Source organism: Oncorhynchus tshawytscha, linkage group LG03 (assembly GCF_018296145.1).
Source record: "Oncorhynchus tshawytscha isolate Ot180627B linkage group LG03, Otsh_v2.0, whole genome shotgun sequence".
Lineage (NCBI taxonomy): Eukaryota > Metazoa > Chordata > Actinopteri > Salmoniformes > Salmonidae > Oncorhynchus > Oncorhynchus tshawytscha.
Window position 1 is genome coordinate 1,177,568 of NC_056431.1, and position 21,962 is coordinate 1,199,529.

Sequence of the window (21,962 nt, forward strand, 5' to 3'; positions counted from 1 at the left end):
AGTAGAGAGACAAGAGAACAGTGGCTAAAGATGAGGGACAGATACTCTTAGCAGTAGAGAGACAAGAGAACAGTGGCTAAAGAGGAGGGACAGATACTCTTAGCAGTAGAGAGACAAGAGAACAGTGGCTAAAGATGAGGGACAGATACTCTTTGCAGTAGAGAGACAAGAGAACAGTGGCTAAAGAGGAGGGACAGATACTCTTAGCAGTAGAGAGACAAGAGAACAGTGGCTAAAGATGAGGGACAGATACTCTTTGCAGTAGAGAGACAAGAGAACAGTGGCTAAAGATGAGGGACAGATACTCTTAGCAGTAGAGAGACAAGAGAACAGTGGCTAAAGAGGAGGGACAGATACTCTTAGCAGTAGAGAGACAAGAGAACAGTGGCTAAAGATGAGGGACAGATACTCTTAGCAGTAGAGAGACAAGAGAACAGTGGCTAAAGATGAGGGACAGATACTCTTAGCAGTAGAGAGACAAGAGAACAGTGGCTAAAGAGGAGGGGGAGTTACACTGGGGACTCTGTCTCTCAATGATGTACAATTACTAATTTTGTATACACAACTATTACACAAAAACAGAGCTCACTTGCACCCCTATGAAATGTCTCTTACAAAACAGTCAGACTGTCTGACATTACAGTACATGAGGTACTTCTGAGAAAAATAATGAGTAAGACTTCTGGTCACACCCATGTAGATAGACAGCAGGGAGCTGGCATTTGAACTGTGAAGTTGAAGGCTACTTTGGAAATCACCCAAATGTATTTATATAATCTCAGAGCATTCCCATGTTACAGTTTAATCCATACCTTCATCATGTCCACTGTTAGGGGCTGATGAGTCTGAAGGGAACATAGACTGGTATTAGGATACTAAACCACATGGTTTAAGTCTGAAAGCTGTTGTTGAGAGACTATGGGAGTGTTTGGTATTAGATGAGAAACGTATGGAGGGTGTTGGGGAGAAAGAGAATTGCTTGGCCAGATGTTTGGATCATGGAAACAAGGTTGAATTCCTTTCAATGTGAAGTGTCATCTTCCTTTTATCTCTGATATGACTTGAATAAAAGTTTCAAGTTAAAAGTTTCAATGTCACATGCACAAGAACAGCCTTTATTGGAACCTCTAACCCCACACTACTGACGATGCGCTCCCCAAATTTCACCACCACGCTCACTGTTCATTAACTCTTGGAAGTGCTTGCACAAAGGATAGTAACATCTCATCCTGTGTTCTTGGAATCAACAATGCAGTAATCAATAACAATGTAATACTAAAAATAACAAGGTAGAACAAAAACACACAAGAAATACAAAATAAGAACACGAAAAAGTAAGTAAGCATACAGGGTCGGTTCCAGTACCATATCTGAAATAATCTGTCTGTAAACAATTGTTGGAAAAATGACTTGTGTCATGCACAAAGTAGATGTCCTAACCGACTTGCCAAAACTATAGTTTGTTACCAAGAAATTTGTGGAGTGGTTTTAATGACTCCAACCTAAGTGTAAGTAAACCTCCGACTCCAACTGTAAGTATCAAAAGTAAAAGTATAAATAATTTTAAATTCCTTATATAAAGCAAACCAGATGGCATCATTTTTCTTGTTGTTTATTTAAGGATAGCCAGGGGCATGCTCTAACACGAAGACGTCATTACAAAGGAAGCATGTGTTGAGTGAGTCCACCAGATCAGAGGCAGTAGGGATGACCAGGGATGTTCTCTTGATAAGTGTGTGAATTGGGCAGTTTTCCTGTCCTGCTAAGCATTCAAAATGTAACGAGTACTTTTGCGTGTCAGGGAAAATGTACGGAGTAAAAAGTATATCATTTTCTTTAGGAATGTAGTGAAGTAAACGTAAAAGTCGGCAAAAATATAAATAATAAAGTACAGATACACTAAAAACAAATTAAGTAGTATTTTTACTTAAGTAGTGTATACCACAGGTTAGGAGTTACGTTAAAGAGTTAGGGGAAGGGTTAGCTAACATGCAAAGTTGTTAAAAAGTAGCAAGTAGTTGCAAAGTTGATAATTAGCTAAAGTTGTTCATGACAAGATTCAAACACGCAACCTTTGGGTTGCTAGACATTTGCGTTATATGCCCGGCTCCTCTGATCTGGGTCAGGTCCCGATTGGTGGCCTCATGGCCTCTGGTCTGTGTGAAATACCAACCAGACCCGAAATTTGACATTTGTTTAGTTCCTAAACTAGAGGTCTTCTGGGAGCTGGAAATTAGACCGAACCAAAATGGACACGCTAACTTTCCACCCCAACCTAACAGAATCTGCCCATTTTTGAAAATCAATACCCTACCCAATTTGGATCCGAGGTGGACCAGATTCGACCCGAAACATGTACAAGATGAGAGAGGGTCCAAGTAGGGTTGGGTGTATATCTAACCCAAAATGATCTAAAAGATTAAAAGTGCAGCTTTATTGCTGTGTATGCCAGCAAAATTGATTTGACTTGATGTTTGAAGTTTTCTATCACTATAGGTGAATGTGTATTCTGAAATGTTTTCCTTTTTTTGAGGATGATGATTGTAGAAAAGGCTCTAATTTTTCTTAAACTTTAGTTAAATGTGCCTTTACTTGCACCTTTTTGTTAACTGTCCCTTTAATTGCATGCGCCTCTGAGCCACAAATATGTGTAGAGATCGATTCGTATCAGTCCTCAAATGGCGCCGCTGACGTTATACAGCATTTTGGGCACAAGAGCTCTCTATACATCTCTACGCGGCACACCTGCAACCAATTTGGTCTTTTAGTTCTGTGCCATACAATCCAAGCAGTTTTAAAGAACCTCTCTACCTTTATCTGTGCGTCCAATTCTCGAACGTAAGTAATCCGAAATATTGTTTACAGTTGACTTCCTTTTTCATGCATGTATAGACTGTCATTTTACGATGCGCTGTATGATGTTGAGTTACATCTTGATACGATTGGAAGGATCTTATTTATATATTTGTATATTTGCTTTGGAGAGAATTATAATTATAGTTCGAATACTTTAAGATTGTTACTATGTGTATGAGAAGGAATATTATGTTGTAAAATGTGCTGAAGCGAACGTTTTTTATTTTTAGCACATAAATTAATGGAATTAAATGGACGATTTCAAAGGGCGAAAATAAATGGGAGCTCAAACTCAAACGCAACAAGTCTTTCTCCCTATACGTGTCCTCCAACCGGGACAGCTGCACGCGTATCAGCTCCTACTTCATCCAGTGCATTCAGAATAGGCAACCTGCCATAACCAGGTTATGTGATGATCGCGTGACAGACAGCAGTGCATAATTCCAATAATGTGTCGGTAACTCTGCATTAATAACTTAACTTATTTTTCAACAAAAGCCACGGGACAGAACTAGCGTATGACGAGTGAGTCATTCTGCTTTATGGTGACAAATATCACACTTGGCTCGAGTCATTCAACATTTGTCTTAACTATCTTATTTAAAAACGAACATAACAATATTCTGCAACAAATATAGGACGAATGAAAGTGAAATTAAAATGAGCAATAACAATATTTTCATCCTTCTCTCCTGCAACAAGTACACTACATGAACAAAAGTATGTGGACACCTGCTCCTCGAACATCTAATTCCAAATGCATGGGCATTGATATGGAGTTGGTCCCCCCCCTTGCTGCTATAACAGCCTCCACTCTTCTGGGAAGGCTTTCCGTTTGGCGGTTAGGTCTGGTTCACAGTCATTGGTTAGGCCTGGTTCAGTCAGTGGTCAAATTCATCCCAAAGGTGTTCGATGGGGTAAATGCCAGGATTTGTGCAGGCCAGTCAAGTTCTTCCACGCTGAACTCGACAAACCATTTATGTATGGACCTCGCTTTGTGCACAGGGTCATTGTCACGCTGAAACAGGAAAGGGACTACCCCAAACTGTTGCCACAAAGTTGGAAGCACAAAATTGTCTAGAATGTATGCTGTAGGGATAAAATGTCTCTTCACTAGAACTAAGAGGCCTGGCTCGAACCATGAGAAACCGCCCCAGACCATTATTCCTCTTCCACCAAACTTTACATTTGGCACTATGCATTTGGGCAGATGGCGTTCTCCTGGCATCCGCCGAACCCAGATTACTCCGGATTGTCAGATAGTGAAGTGTGATTCAACACTCTAGAGAACACGTTTCCAGAGTCCAATGGTGGCAAGCTTTACTCCACTCCAGCTGAAGTTTGGCATTGCACATGGTGATCTTCGGCTTGTGTGCGTCTGCTCAGCCATGGAAAGTAATTTCATGAAGATCCCAACGAACAGTACTTGTGCTGTTGCTTCCAGTGGCAGTTTGGAACTTGGTGGTGAGTGTTGCAACTGAGGACAGCCAATTTTAAATGTATTATTTTTTTACGCTCTTCAGCACTCGGCAGAAACTTTCTGTGCGCTTGTGCAGCCTACCACTTCGCGGTTGAGCTGTTGTTGCTCCTAGACCTTCCACTTCGCAATAACAGTACTTAGTTGACCGGGGCAGCAGGGCTTCCAACTGACTTGTTGGAAAGTTGCCATCCTATGACAGTGCTGCGTTGAAAGTCACCTAAGCTCTTCAGTACGGGTCATTCTACTGCCAATGTTTGTCTATGGAGATTGCATGGCGGTGTGTGCGATTCTATACATCTGTCAGCAACTGGTGTGGCTGAAGTAGTCAAATAAACTAAATGGCCTTCAAATTAGTGGATCTCCCTGGCATATTACAACATTTATGCAGCAGCATACAAGACATTTTTGGACTCACCGTTGTGCTGTGGTCACTTGAACAGGAAGGTGGTGCTGCAGCCCTTGTGGGAAAACTGTCATCAAAGTCTGGCATTCTCTAGATGAAGTCATGCTGGATTGACAGCATGGCCAATGTATTCAACTTCTGGCCCATGGAGTTGCGTGTGAATGTTTATCCTTTTAAGCTTAGGAAAAGAGACCCTTCGGACAGATGTTTAAAACCCTTAAACCCAGACTTTAACCATACACCCTCTCCACCAAATGACAGGGAGGGAAGCAACACATTCATTTAGACACTGATTCCTTCCTAACCACTCATGGTTGAATTTCCCACTTCTGAATATGAATGGCCGATGAACACCAATACATTGTATCTTTGATTTGTCTTCTTATGAAAAGAATTGTCAAAATGATTCATGATGACGGCTTATCTAGCTTGCTAGCCTGCTACCTAACATTTTGAAAGTATGATGGTGACATGATTTGTCATATCAAAGCTAGAAATGTGACCTGATATTTCTTATATCCTTAGATTACGGCAGGTAGCTGTAGCCATCGTGGTTTGTGTTGGAGCCAGCAACCAGATTTATTTTGAACAAATGCAACGGAACATAACTAGTTTGAGTCAATCAGCTTTATGCTGACGCATATCACACTTTACTTGACTCTATTTTTTTAGATGTGAAAAATAATCTTTCATACGCTCACTATGAAAATTCAATGTGTGAAATGTGCCTTTATGTTGGTCATAAATTACCAACATAAAGGCCAAGGGGTGGTAGGTAGCCTAGTGGTTAGTGTTGGACCAGTAACCGAAAATTTGGAGAATCGAATCCCCGAGCTGACAAGGTAAAAATCTGTCATTCTGCCCCTGAACAAGGCAGATAAATACTTCATGACTGGGGGGAAAAATGGCTCAGTACTCTTGATGACATTGATGAATGGCAGCAAAGGTTTGCATAATGTTTACACAATGTTTATTTGCTTTACGCCACAGTAGCATCCAAACATGAGTGGGGCGATACATCCAAGTAAGTCAACAATGTGTTTTTGAGTTTTAGTCATATAGAAATTGTTAACAAGACCATGAGTGTGTGTTTGCACATGCATGAGCCCTTTTTTTTTCTTTTTTTCTTAGTCTGCCTGGCTCTGTGTCTGGCTGGCTGGTCTGTATCTGGTGCTTCTGTCGAAGGTGAGCTGTTCTCATGCCTGCCATGCATGTGTCCATCAAGTTGATCTCACCATTTCATTTGTGCATTTTTAATTCCCTAAACATCATTTGTATATCAAAGTACAGTGAGGATGTAGAGTAATGTTTTGACCCAGTCTGATCTTAAACTAAGTGTAGTAACTTTGATATTTAATGTTGTACTCTGTTTAACTAGCCCTCTTCCTGTTGTCTTCATCTCTCAGGGGAGAAGACCTCCCCTGTCTGTTACCTCTGTAACCATGATAACTGCCCAACCGTTGAGTATGTTTATGACCATTTGACGACTAATTTGACTCTGTGGTCGCGAGGTAAAATGGTTGACCTCCCTCCCTGCCCCACCCACTCCCCTCTGTCATCTGGAGGATGCTTGGTGTGTGTTGACAACCAGAAGATCTACGCTGTGTGTGACTCAGAGATCATCAAGCCAGTCTTTGAGGGCCAAGGCAACTCCATGCCTATTATCAAAGCCAGTGAGTTTCTGTGAGGGCCCATGAAAGTACAACCTGGGAAGAGGATAGTCAATAGAGGGAACAAACAAAGCAGTTTACAGGAAATGGTCATAGGTGTCAATTTATTAATGCTAAGGTGCTATTGGAAGTTGTAGTTTATTATACAGTATGGTATATTGCTTTATTGTGTCTCAAACCAGTCACTGATATAAGCATTTCCCAGCTGATCCAGCCCTCTGTTGTAGGGACTCATTCCTGCACTGTCATTACAGATTGCCCCAGCATTGTTTCAACTAATAATACCTGTACTGTCATTACAGATTGCAAAAGCATTGTTTCATCTGATTGGACGGGTGAGTGCCATTCAATATTCAAACTGTATTTCACTTTGTTGTTCATCAAGGAATTTCTACAAATCTATTCTGAAGATCAACAATCTGTAGTAGAGTATAACAGTCTTAGATGATGATTAGTGTTCTTTGTGTTCAAATGCTCCCCTGTCCTCCTCTCCCACAAACAGATCCAAATGTCCCCACTTCTACCCCTGGTGGTACTGGGAGGTTATCTAAGGAAGAAGAGATCACTATTGGCATTTTAGCTGCTACCCTCTCCTTCCTTGCCATCCTCGTCATTGTTGCTTGGCGCTACAAGGACCAGATTAAGTAAGCAGGCGGTTTACGGGCTAAAATACATATCCCCCTCTATCGGTGAATACAGGTTTAACACTCATGTGGTATACATGCTTTTATACAGTCACTAAGCCTGGGCACCTAACCTGACTCATCATTGAACTATATTGTTGCCTTCTGTGTTTTTAAAGACCTGTGAGAGAATTACACATCATCAATGTGCTCTCTTTTGGCAGATTTATTTGACTGCTTGTCTTTTCAGGTGTCTTCCAGTGGCCCTTCCAGCAGTCAAATCAGGGGAACCCAGGTACTATTCAAATTAACTGAAGAAAGAGTTTGATACCATCAGCCGAGGAATAGTTGGACCTGCAGGGAATAGGGGTGTGCCAAGATTTGAATCTCATTTACATTTACCCTGTTTAGAAATGTATTGGATATGTCCTATTTAAACCTATGGTGTGTATTTAATCTGCAACTGGAGGGGACGGTGTTCTCTTAGGTTCAGATGACCTTCAGCTCTATCAGCCAGGTGGCTGTGTAGCTGTAACACTGTCTCCCCATCACGTCAGGTTGTTAGTTTGATAGCTTTAACTCTGCACATTTACAACAGGCAAGTTTAAAAACACTGCTTCAAACTAATCATGGTCTAGATTGAAGACCATTAATAGTCAGTTGAATCAGTTGTGTTATAGATTGTTTACCTAGGCAGCCCATATATTTATCCCAGATTGTGAATACAATAAGGCATTATGTCATACTGGAGTCAGGGAGGTAAACAGGAAAGCTCTTGTTCTGTTTTGGTATTTACTGTTCATATCCATAGTGACCCACTTGAAACAAATAGACATTTCTGTATTTAGGTTTGGTGTAATTGACCTGATTTGTAAATCGACCTGTACAGTTGCTCTGTGTTTGGCTGAGAGACTGCTGTGGGAACAACCATGAGACAGAAAACTGGATTAAAAGTTGAAATGCTTTCAGTGTGTATCCAGATATGTATTTTAGTCAATAGGAATGGAACTCCTAAAGCCTGTTTCCTGTCCCTTTCACCCTTCTTCTCTGGGTATGGCCTCACCAGTTTTATAAACAGATGTGATTGTACTGCTATTTATGTGCTGTGTAAATAAACATGCCCAGCCAGCGATCCCAGGTCTTTGGTGTTTATTCTGAAAATAGACAAGGAAAGAGCACATAAGATGAGCATCACTTGCACCAGGATATTGATGGTTGTAGAATCCCTTGCATGTAAATAGTAGACTGGGCTTTTTCTAATCAAATAGAACAATGACAAAAATAGGACGGAATAGATTATGCATCAACTGACAATACACAAGGAAATAACTTCAATTAATTTTGACATGACTGCATAATCTAGTCTGCTTTGGTAACAAAACAGATGGCACTGTGATAGACTGCGTCCAATTTGTTGAGTAGAGTGTTGGAGGCTATTTTATAGATGACATCACCGAAGTCGAGGATCGGTAGGATGGTCAGTTTTACGAGAATGTGTTTGGCAGCATGAGTGAAGGATGCTTTGTTGTGATAAAGGAAGCCGATTCTAGATTTAATTTTGTATTGGAGATACTTAATATGAGTGGAAGGAGAGTTTACAGTCTAACCAGACACCCAGGTATTTGTAGTTGTCCACGTATTCTAAGTCAGAGCCGTCCAGAGTAGTGATGCTGGACGGGCGAGCATGCATTTAGTTTTACTTGCATTTAAGAGCAGTTGGAGGCCACGGAAGGATGTATGTATGGCATTGAAGCTCGTCTGGAGGTTTCTTAACACAGTGTTCAAGGAGGGGCCAGAAGTATACAGAATGGTGTCGTCTGCGTAGAGGTGGATCAGAGAATCACCAGCAGCAAGAGCAACATCATTGACGTATACAGAAAAGAGAGTCGGCCCGAGAATTGCTGTTTTCAATTGAGATCTCAGCGATCACTGCCTCAATGCCTGCATCCGTAATGGGTCTGCGACCAAACGACCACCCCCTCATCACTGTCAAACGCTCCCTGAAACACTTTGACGAGCAGGCCTTTCTAATCGACCTGGCCGGAGTATCCTGGAATGACATGTAATAATGACATCCCGTCAGTAGATGATGCCTGGCTATTCTTTAAATTTCAATTTAAAAAGGGGGCGGTGATGCAATCTACTGCAAAGATAGCCTGCAGAGTTCTGTATTACTATCGAAGTCTGTACCCAAACAATTTGAGCTTCTACTTCTAAAAATTCATCTTTCCAGAAACAAGTCTCACTGTTGCCGCTTGCTATAGACCTCCCTCTGCCCCCAGCTGTGCCCTCGATACCATATGTGAATCTATCTTCTGAGCTCATGCTACTAGGTGACCTAAACTGGGACATGCTTTAACACCCCGGCCATCTCACAAACTAAGCTTGATGCCCTCAATCTCACACAAATTATCAATGAACCTACCAGGTACAACCCCAAATCAGTAAACACGGGCACGCTCATAGATGTATTTGGAGGGTGAATTAGTTAGGATGACATCTATGAGCGTGCCCGTGTTTACTTATTATTGATAATTTGTGTGAGATTGAGATGTGAGATGGCCGGGGTGTTAAGCATGTCCCAGTTTAGGTCACCTAGTAGCATGAGCTCAGAAGATAGATGGGGGGGCAATCAATTCACATATGGTATCGAGGGCACAGCTGGGGGCAGAGGGAGGTCTATAGCAAGCGGCAACAGTGAGAGACTTGTTTCTGGAAAGATGAATTTTTAGAAGTAGAAGCTCAAATTGTTTGGGTACAGACTTCGATAGCCTGCAGAGTTCTGTATTACTATCTTTGCAGTAGATTGCAACACCGCCCCCTTTGGCAGTTTTATCTTGGCAGAAAACGTTATAGTTAGGAATGGAAATTTCAAGGTTTTTGGTGGTTTTCCTAAGCCAGGATTCAGACACGGCTAAGACATCTGGGTTGGCAGAGTGTGCTAAAGCAGTGAGTAAAACAAACTTAGGGAGTAGGCTTCTAATGTTAACATGCATGAAACGAAGGCTTTTACTGGCGCCCTGTGCTCTTCACAGATGAAAGCAGGTTCACACTGAGCACATGACAGACGTGACAGAGTCTGGAGACGCCGTGGAGAACGTTCTGCTGCCTGCAACATCCTCCAGCATGACCGGTTTGGCAGTGGGTCAGTCATGGTGTGGGGTGGCATTTCTTTGGGGGGGGCTGCACAGCCCTCCATGTGCTCACCAGAGGTAGCCTGACTGCCATTAGGTACCGAGATGAGATCGTCAGACCCCTTGTGAGACCATATGCTGGTGCGGTTGGCCCTGGGTTCCTCCTAATGCAAAACAATGCTAGACCTCATGTGGCTGGAGTGTGTCAGCAGTTCCTGCAAGAGGAAGGCATTGATGCTATGGACTGGCCCGCCCGTTCCCCAGACCTGAATCCAATTGAGCACATCTGGGACATCATGTCTCGCTCCATCCACCAACACCACGTAGCACCACAGACTGTCCAGGAGTTGGCAGATGCTTTAGTCCAGGTCTGGGAGGAGATCCCTCAGGAGACCATCCGCCACCTCATCAGGAGCATGCCCAGGCGTTGTAGGGAGGTCATACAGGCACGTGGAGGCCACACACACTACTGAGCCTCATTTAGACTTGTTTTAAGGACATTACATCAAAGCTGGATCAGCCTGTAGTGTGGTTTTCCACTTTAATTTTGAGTGTGACTCCAAATCCAGACCTCCATGGGTTGATAAATTTGATTTCCATTGATAATTTTTGTGATTTTGTTGTCAGCACATTCAACTCTGTAAAGAAAAAAGTATTTAATAAGAATATTTCATTAATTCAGATCTAGGATGTGTTATTTTAGTGTTCCCTTTATTTTTTTGAGCAGTGTATATATTTACCAACCAAATATATGGGGGATTGGAAATGATGCAGACAATTACATTGATGGAACCAATACTCTTTCCACAATATTAAGCTGATCCACCCCTTAAAAAAATAAAGACAAAATAAATGTATCAAAGAAATCACTTAGTTTTAGCTCGGTCCGTCTTCTCTCTTTTGCTTGATGTCATTCTCTCCCCCTTCTCTCTCACAGTGTGCCTTCATGCTCCTTTTATTTAGCCTCCACGGCTGGTTGGCACTTTCCTCTAATTACCTCCACTGAGAGCTGTCCGTGTCGGGGTGCCTGTCACCAGAATTTTCAATCCCAATGATAATAACTAACAATAAATAGCTTTGACCAATCCCCGAGGTTTATAAGACCCTGGGTATAATAATAATTAGGCAAAGACTCAGCTTATGCAAAAGGTTAGTCCATTATACAAACACAGTCTTTATAACACACACAAACAGGTTCAAATCTTAAACTAGACAGACAGTCAGTGTTTTTCCACTACACAGATACATTGTTTAATCTGCAACATGTTTCATAATCTTCTGCCAGCCTAACAGTTTCTCCCCTCCACGGGTAGAGACAGAATGTCCTGTAAGGAACACAGAAGTCCAGCTTGTCTGTCGATAGCTCCTCTTATCATTTGTTTCCCACTTGCACCCTGCTTACATACTAAAAAGGAACAAAAGGTCCTTGTTCTAATTCTGACTAAAACTACACGCATCATCAGGTTATAGTTTTATGATTCTAATCAATTTCATACAATTATATGGTTTCAGAGTGGAATTATTTAATCGTTATCTTTAAACAAATAAATTATTTTATCAGTGCCCAGCTCCCGTATTCCCGGCAGACGGAGCCAACGCCGCCTCACGTACCTCCCCTTTATTACCACCCCCCAGGGTAGACCTCCTGGGATACCACAGTGTCCTTTAGTAATGGTTTCTTTGCAGCAATTTGACCATGAAGGCCTGATTCACACAGTCTCATCTGAACAGTTGATGTTGAGATGTGTCTGTTACTTGAACTCTGAATCATTTATTTGGGCTGCAATTTCTGAGGCTGGTAACTCTAATGAACTTATCCTCTACAACAGAGGTAACTCTGGGCCTTCCTTTCCTGTGGCGGTCCTCATGAGAGCTACTTTCATCTTAGCACTTGATGGTTTTTGCAACTGCACTTGAAGAAACTTTCAAAGTTCTTGAAATTTTCTGGATAGACTGACCTTCATGTCTGAAAGTAATGGACTGTGTCTCTTTGCTTATTTGAGCTCTTCTTGTCATAATATGGACTTGGTCATTTACCAAAAAGGCTATCTTCTGTATACCACCCCTACCTTTTCACAACACAACAGATAGGCTCAAAAGCATTAAGCAAATAAAGAATAGAAATTGAAGAATATAAAATATGTATTTGTTTAACGCTTTTGGTTACCACATGATTCCATGTTTGTTATTTCAGAGTTTTGATGTCTTCACTATTATTCTACAATGTAGAAAATAGTAAAGAAAAACCCTGGAATGAGTAGGTCTGTCCAAACTGGTACTGTAGGCCAACAGTAATAGTGTTATATAGGCCAATAGTAATACTGTTATATAGGCCAACAGTAATAGTGTTATATAGGCCAACAGTAATAGTGTTATATAGACCAATAGTAATAGTGTTATATAGACCAACAGTAATAGTGTTATATAGGCCAATAGTAATAGTGTTATATAGACCAACAGTAATAGTGTTATATAGACCAACAGTAATAGTGTTATATAGACCAATAGTAATAGTGTTATATAGGCCAACAGTAATAGTGTTATATAGGCCAACAGTAATAGTGTTATATAGACCAATAGTAATAGTGTTATATAGACCAACAGTAATAGTGTTATATAGGCCAATAGTAATAGTGTTATATAGACCAACAGTAATAGTGTTATATAGACCAACAGTAATAGTGTTATATAGGCCAATAGTAATAGTGTTATATAGGCCAACAGTAATAGTGTTATATAGACCAACAGTAATAGTGTTATATAGACCAACAGTAATAGTGTTATATAGGCCAATAGTAATACTGTTATATAGACCAACAGTAATAGTGTTATATAGGCCAACAGTAATAGTGTTATATAGACCAACAGTAATAGTGTTATATAGGCCAACAGTAATAGTGTTATATAGACCAACAGTAATAGTGTTATATAGACCAACAGTAATAGTGTTATATAGACCAACAGTAATAGTGTTATATAGACCAACAGTAATAGTGTTACCAACTGTAAGTGTGCTGTTTAAAAAGTGTTTACCATTATGTCATGTGTAGTGCACTGTCCCAATCATCCTATGTAGCCTTTTTTACTCATATTCCACTGTCTTGCAATGTTGAAGTTTGGGAGAATTATGGAAAAGCAGAGTAGCATTAATCCATCATGCAATCATGTTTTATCTTGTAATGCATCATGTTTTATATTGTAATGCATCATGTTTTATCTTGTAATGCATCATGTTTTATCTTGTAATGCATCATGTTTTATCTTGTAATGCATCATGTTTTATATTGTAATGCATCATGTTTTATCTTGTAATGCATCATGTTTTATATTGTAATGCATCATGTTTTATATTGTAATGCATCATGTTTTATATTGTAATGCATCATGTTTTATATTGTAATGCATCATGTTTTATCTTGTAATGCATCATGTTTTATCTTGTAATGCATCATGTTTTATCTTGTAATGCATCATGTTTTATATTGTAATGCATCATGTTTTATCTTGTAATGCATCATGTTTTATATTGTAATGCATCATGTTTTATGCCTAGTTTAAATGTTGTTTTTTATAGTTTATTTTAATGTCTAGGCTTATTATTAATATGGACTGACGGAATACGGCAAATTAATCCACTCATGCTCTGATATCGCAGTTTTTTTAATGATTCATACTTGATGTATGTTTGTTTGTCTACCTCACAGGGAAATCCCCTCGAGAAAGACAGAAAGTGGCGTGTGTCACGAACCCGGCTTGAAGCCCGTAACAAAAAAGGAGACAGTGGAGATAAGGAATAAAAAATAGATTTTATTAACTGAAGTTATCTATATACAATTAACAATGGTATATGTAGTCAGTAGTGTGAGTGGTTGCGTGCATAGATGTGATAATGAGAGATGTTGAAAGGTGCCAAAGCAAACTGAATACAGCCACAAAAATGCCACAACCAAAACAGTGTGTCTGCATGGAGAGAGTCTCCTCCATGAATGGGTAAAGGTGTATTTATTCCGGGACACACCCGGGCCCAGGAGTGTCCCATTTTGCTGACGACCCTCCCCGCTCCACCCAACAACATCCTATTAAGGAAAACAAGAGCAAAGAGAGAGAATGACAGACAGAGTGGGAGGGTCATCACGTGTGTGAGTTTATGCAACAGGTGTATACACGTGTGCAGTGTTTCGTATCAGTATTATTAATTTGATGTAGCAGTGTTTTTGCAAAACAATGGAGCAGTATATCCTACTTGTCAAATCCTTTCACTGAAAACCAGTTTTCCCACCCCTTAATTTGACATAGCCTGTAGTACAATAAATCTGGGGTATCTGTTATACACTCCTGTAATAAAACATACATGTTTTAAATGTCTGTCTGTCTCTCTGATTCTACAATCCATGCTATGTGTCCGAAGTTAAAACTGAGTTCCCTTTCTTTCACAGTGGTGTTACAGCTAGCTAGCTGTGTCAGAGCCCAGACCGTTGGCTGTAACAACACTGAACATTAACTCTCAGAGCCCCTGCCAGGATCGCCCTCAACCTGTGTAACACAGTGGTTGGATGCAAATGTGAGTGATGTTTATCTGTATAGCTGAGATCAACATTGTCTGAATGACACTCCAGTACATGCTGTGCAGTACTACTTTCATGTTGGACCTGGTGATGAGGCAACTGGTAGATGTGTCACTATTCTTTCACAACAGTGGTCACCAGCCCTGGTCCTGGAGAACTACAGGATATGCAGGCTTTAGTTCCAGCCCTGCACTAACACACCTGATTCAATTAATCACGGTCTTGACGAACAGCTGAGTATTTGAATCAGGTACATTTCTGTAACTATCCTGGACCAGGGTCAGTGACCAGTGAGTTATGCAAAGCTGTGTCAACACAGAGGAACACCATTTTGTGATTTATATTTTATTTAGGGCACTGTTCTCACTAACAGCAAAGAGATTGACAAAGATCGTGTTGTGGTTCAGACCAGTCAATCTATCATATGCTGCATGGACAGACTGAAGTACTGGAATACACACATAATACAACGGTGTGTAGAATATGTTTACCCTCCACTACAACCCTGTTGTTACTGTATGGTTACTGTTTGTGTTGGGACAACATGAAAATTAAGATCATGATTATGGATTACATTTGCATACTCATGATGTAGCTGCTTTATAAAGGCAAGCTCACATCATGCAACACCTGTGTGTAGAACTCACTATTTGGGTAATGCACAGTAGCCATGTTGTGCCAATACTCACCACATATTAACACTGGCTATCAATGTCATGAGCACATAGAAAATACAGTAGCAGCTGGATTCATGACCATTTTAGGCCAGAGAGTGCAGACATGCCCAGACATGTTCAGGATGCCTCGTGACTATTTCCTCTCTCTGCCTTCTGTTAACCAGTTTTTTCTCCATCTCTTATAGCTGTCATTTCGTAAAGCAGAGTGTCTTAGTGAGTGTGAGTCCATATTACAGTGTTATTGTCAAATCACCAGTAGCAAAGTAGAGACTTGGTCTTTCTAAGAACAATGCAGTGAAACCATGCTGAGATGTTCTCACCAGTAATGAGAATCCAGATTAGACACCTACATTATCTCACCCCCTTCATATTCACACTGCTTTTGTTGATGAATCGATACAGGAGACCAAGTTGAAACACTGGACAGGGTGGATCAGGTATAGTAAAGGCAGTTTATTTTAACAGTGTAGAGATATCTGGCAAAGTGTGCACGGACTCTCGTTCGTCTGGCTCATAGGGAACCTTCAGAAAAAAGCCCCGATACATTGTGTACAGTCATTTTATTCATGGGTATGACGTAGGTAGATTCTGGTAGATCAGGCCTCTGGTAGGTTGCTGGTAGTTGATTGGCAGTTCCCTCCAGACTGGTGTTGGCGTCCCATTGGCAGTTGGAAGAGTTCTTTGTCTTTGGAACCCATCCCCAGGAGAGGGAATGAGTGTGTGTATGTGTGTGCATTCCTGTCTTGTCAAGTCTGTGTGTCCTCGCAGTGAGTGTGTGTAATGTGTGTGCGTTCTTATCTTGGTGTCCTCGCAATGAGTGTGTGTATGTGTGTGCGTTCTTGTCTTGGCAAGATGTTGTGGCCGAACTGACGGCTGGCACCTGTGGCTAGGATGTATCCTGTTTTGACAGTGTTGTGGATGATTTAAGTGAGTGTGTGTGTGAGAGATATTCTGTGTGTGCCCTAACATGTTTTACTGTGAAAATACGTTGCTATGTGTTGTCAATACGTTGCTATGTGTTGTCAATACGTTGCTATGTGTTGTCTCCGTTATAGCAATGCAATAGCAGTAAGCTGGTCATTTGCATAGGAAATAGCACTTCATTACACTTTGTAGTTGTGGAAGTACCTAAATACTCACCCCCCACACAGAATGCTCAGAGACACAATGAGCCAGTCTGCAACCTTAAATGGCCCATTTAGTGAGCTAACTTATGAGACTTCATTATACTGAATGTCTAGCTCTTTCAGAACAGTTCATCTGATTTCCTCTGTGTATCTGTTTACAGTAGTAGTAGTGGCAGTAGTAGTGGTGGTAGTGGTAGTAATAGTAGTAGAATCTATTAGTTACTCAACTGTAAACAAAGTGAATGTACATTTGAATGTAATTCGACTAATATGCTTTCAAGTTAGTTACTAATGTTCTTACTGTATTGTTCTATGTAATTACACCAATAACCTGAAACCCCATGTAATTACATGACATACAGTGCCTTGCGAAAGTATTCGCCCCCCTTGAACTTTGCGACCTTTTGCCACATTTCAGGCTTCAAACATAAAGATATAAAACTGTATTTTTTTGTGAAGAATCAACAACAAGTGGGACACAATCATGAAGTGGAACGACATTTATTGGATATTTCAAACTTTTTAACAAATCAAAAACTGAAGAATTGGGCGTGCAAAATTATTCAGCCCCTTTACTTTCAGTGCAGCAAACTCTCTCCAGAAGTTCAGTGAGGATCTCTGAATGATCCAATGTTGACCTAAATGACTAATGATGATACATACAATCCACCTGTGTGTAATCAAGTCTCCGTATAAATGCACCTGCACTGTGATAGTCTCAGAGGTCCGTTAAAAGCGCAGAGAGCATCATGAAGAACAAGGAACACACCAGGCAGGTCCGAGATACTGTTGTGAAGAAGTTTAAAGCCGGATTTGGATACAAAAAGATTTCCCAAGCTTTAAACATCCCAAGGAGCACTGTGCAAGCGATAATATTGAAATGGAAGGAGTATCAGACCACTGCAAATCTACCAAGACCTGGCCGTCCCTCTAAACTTTCAGCTCATACAAGGAGAAGACTGATCAGAGATGCAGCCAAGAGGCCCATGATCACTCTGGATGAACTGCAGAGATCTACAGCTGAGGTGGGAGACTCTGTCCATAGGACAACAATCAGTCGTATATTGCACAAATCTGGCCTTTATGGAAGAGTGGCAAGAAGAAAGCCATTTCTTAAAGATATCCATAAAAAGTGTCGTTTAAAGTTTGCCACAAGCCACCTGGGAGAGACACCAAACATGTGGAAGAAGGTGCTCTGGTCAGATGAAACCAAAATTGAACTTTTTGGCAACAATGCAAAACGTTATGTTTGGCGTAAAAGCCACACAACATCACCCTGAACACACCATCCCCACTGTCAAACATGGTGGTGGCAGCATCATGGTTTGGGCCTGCTTTTCTTCAGCAGGGACAGGGAAGATGGTTAAAATTGATGGGAAGATGGATGGAGCCAAATACAGGACCATTCTGGAAGAAAACCTGATGGAGTCTGCAAAAGACCTGAGACTGGGACGGAGATTTGTCTTCCAACAAGACAATGATCCAAAACATAAAGCAAAATCTACAATGGAATGGTTCAAAAATTAACATATCCAAGTGTTAGAATGGCCAAGTCAAAGTCCAGACCTGAATCCAATCGAGAATCTGTGGAAAGAACTGAAAACTGCTGTTCACAAATGCTCTCCATCCAACCTCACTGAGCTCGTGCTGTTTTGCAAGGAGGAATGGGAAAAAATGTCAGTCTCTCAATGTGCAAAACTGATAGAGACATACCCCAAGCGACTTACAGCTGTAATCGCAGCAAAAGGTGGCGCTACAAAGTATTAACTTAAGGGGGCTGAATAATTTTGCACGCCCAATTTTTCAGTTTTTGATTTGTTAAAAAAGTTTGAAATATCCAATAAATGTCGTTCCACTTCATGATTGTGACCCACTTGTTGTTGATTCTTCACAAAAAAATACAGTTTTATATATTTATGTTTGAAGCCTGAAATGTGGCAAAAGGTCGCAAAGTTCAAGGGGGCCGAATACTTTCGCAAGGCACTGTATGTGCAACTGTGTGTGTGTGAGGCAGTCTCAAGGCCTGCTGGGTTTTTCTACCAACTTGAACAATGTGTCTTTGAACTTTTCTAGGTAACTGTATTGTGAACCCATGGAACCAGGTGATGACTCACAGTAATTTAAGAGATCTTGGTATTGTTGCTATGGCTCCAGTAATCTGCCACTTCCTGTTAACTACGGTATACTATAACTTCCTGAATACATGCCTTTGTTATCTAATGTCTGCTTGATTCAGAGGGTTTATTGACTCTCTTGGCAGCAGTAGTAGCAGGCATACACTTTGATAGGCCTGGATTGAGTGGATCTTTATTACAATGGCAGCACTTAGTTAACTACCAGCACTGAATAAACTAAATGATACTATAGTAACACTAATTATAAACTGGTTTATTTAACACCTTCCATACAATAACATTGCAAGATTTGATATTCCAAAACATAGTGGTAAATACAATGCATAAGATTAGAGAAAATAAAATGTGGCTGTGTGTTTGATGCTGATCTGCCCTTCCTTCCTCTCCTCTTCAACAGAGCACAAGAGATGTTTTGGTGATTGGTGTGTATCAGGGATAACATTTGGGCTTGCCTTTGGGATATCAGCTGCTGTAGTCATCGTCATCATGGTTCTTTTTTATTCGCTACAATATCCATATTTACTGCATCTTCATTAGAGGGGATGTACTGTAACTGTTGATGAGTTTGGATTTCTAAACTTTTAATATTTTTAATCAGCAGTGATGCTAGAGACATGAGGAGTGCCATAGTCTGGTTTCTACACCAGAAGTTAATGGGTATCTGTAGGAGGGATGTATATGGTAGAGGCAATTAAGCTTGGAATGTACTGAGTGAAGGAAAGACGATCACATCTTGGCAGGCACTGATAAGGGTGGAGAGATGTGGTTTAGTGAGGAAGGGGGCCGAGGTCAGATCACATTAAGGGAGAAGTAACAGTTTATTGCCAGCGTCACTTCATTTTCTGCCTAGAAATAGAGATGTAATACATCACCCAAATTGGGGTATACAGTGACGTAAAAAAGTATTTGATCAAATAAATGATCAGTCTATAATTTTAATGGTAGGTTTATTTGAACAGTGAGAGACAGAATAACAACAAAAAAATCCAGAAAAACACATGTCAAAAATGTTATAAATTGATTTGCATTTTAATGAGGGAAATAAGTGTTTGACCTCCTCTCAATCAGAAAGATTTCTGGCTTTCAGGTGTCTTTTATACGGGTAACGAGCTGAGATTAGGAGCACACTCTTAAAGGGAGTGCTCCTAATCTCATTTTGTTACCTGTACAAAAGACACCTGTCCACAGAAGCAATCAATCAGATTCCAAACTCTCCACCATGGCCAAGACCAAAGAGCTCTCCAAGGATGTCAGGGACAAGATTGTAGACCTACACAAGGCTGGAATGGGCTACAAGGCCATCGCCAAGCAGCTTGGTGAGAAGGTGACAACAGTTGGTGCGATTATACGCAAACGGAAGAAACACAAAAGAACTGTCAATCTCCCTCGGCCTGGGGCTCCATGCAAGATCTCACCTCGTTGAGTTGCAATGATCATGAGAACGGTGAGGATCAACCCAGAACTACACGGGAGGATCTTGTCAATGATCTGAAGGCAGGTGGGACCATAGTCACCAAGAAAATAATTGGTAACACATTATGCCATGAAGGACTGAAATCCTGCAGCGCCCGCAAGGTCCCCTGCTCAAGAAAGCACATATACATGCTCGTCTGAAGTTTGCCAATGAACATCTGAATGATTCAGAGGACAACTGGGTGAAAGCGTTATGGTCAGATGAGACCAAAATGGAGCTCTTTGGCATCAACTCAACTCGCCGTGTTTGGAGGAGAAGGAATGCTGCCCATCCCCATCGTCAAACATGGAGGTGGAAACATTATGCTTTGGGGGTGTTTTTCTGCTAAGGGGACAGGACAACTTCACCGCATCAAAGGGACGATGGACGGGGCCATGTACCGTCAAATCTTGGGTGAGAACCTCCTTCCCTAAGCCAGGGCATTGAAAATGGGTCGTGGATGGGTATTCCGGCATGACAATGACCCAAAACACACAGCCAAGGCAACAAAGGAGTGGCTCAAGAAGAAGCACATTAAGGTCCTGGAGTGGCCTAGCCAGTCTCCAGACCTTAATCCCATAGAAAATCTGTGGAGGGAGCTGAAGGTTCGAGTTGCCAAACGTCAGCCTCAAACTTAATGACTTGGAGAAGATCTGCAAAGAGGAGTGAGACAAAATCCCTCCTGAGATGTGTGCAAACCTGGTGGCCAACTACAAGAAACGTCTGACCTCTGTGATTGCCAACAAGAGTTTTGCCACCAAGTACTAAGTCATGTTTTGCAGAGGGGTATAATATGTATTTTGTCTTATGACCCAAAGGGGTCATAAGATAGTAGCTTCCCCCATTGGGTCATAAGACAAACTACATATTTCCACCAGTGGTAGTATATACAGTGAGGGGGAAAAAGTACTTGATCCCCTGCTGATTTTGTATGTTTTGCCCACTGACAAAGAAATGATCAGTCTATAATTTTAAATTTTTTACCCCTTCTCCCCAATTTCATGGTATCCAATTGTTTTTAGTAGCTACTAGGTTTGAGCTTTAAGTGTCCGTGAGTTTTAATAGGTTCATTTAGAACCGAACACTGAAACTCAGGGTAGGAGTGTTCATTCAAGAACGTCTGTTGAAGTTGAACTGAGAAGATGGATGATGGGATTCAAGGTTGATGTTCTATTGATGTGTTGAGAAGAAGAGTTTGTGACTACAGTACCAGTCAAAAGTTTCTTTATTTTTACTATGTTATAAATTGTAGAATAATAGTAAAGACATCAAAACTATAAAATAACACATGGAATCATGTAGAAACCAAAAAAAAGTGTTAAATCAAAATATATTTTATATGAGATTCTTCAAAGTAGCCACCCTTGGCCTTGATGACAGCTGTTCCCATAGACTTTGTCACAGAAAAATAATGAGAAGCGCTACACTGTCTGTATGGTAAATTGTACATTGCTGGGAGGGGTTTCTATTTAATTAATTATTTTCTGGCTACTTGGAGTTTATATAATTTAATATATTTCTATAAGACTCATTCTATTGCTTCGTGATTGAATTTGGAAGTGGAATCAATCAATATAATACACTACTTCCCTGTGTTGAGAGTAAAGGCCACCCAGAGAGCCACTGAGGTGGACCGGGAGCTGCAGACACTGAAAAATGTGATCCTGCAGGGGTGGCCTGAAGTGAAAAAACATGTACCCTTGGAAGTAGCCATGTATTTTCACAACAGAGATGAGCTGAGTGTGCAAAATGGAGTTATCTTCAGAGGTGAGCGAGGCATTGTGCCTACTGCCCTGAGGTCAGAGATAATGCAGAGAATCCATTGCTCACAGATAGGAA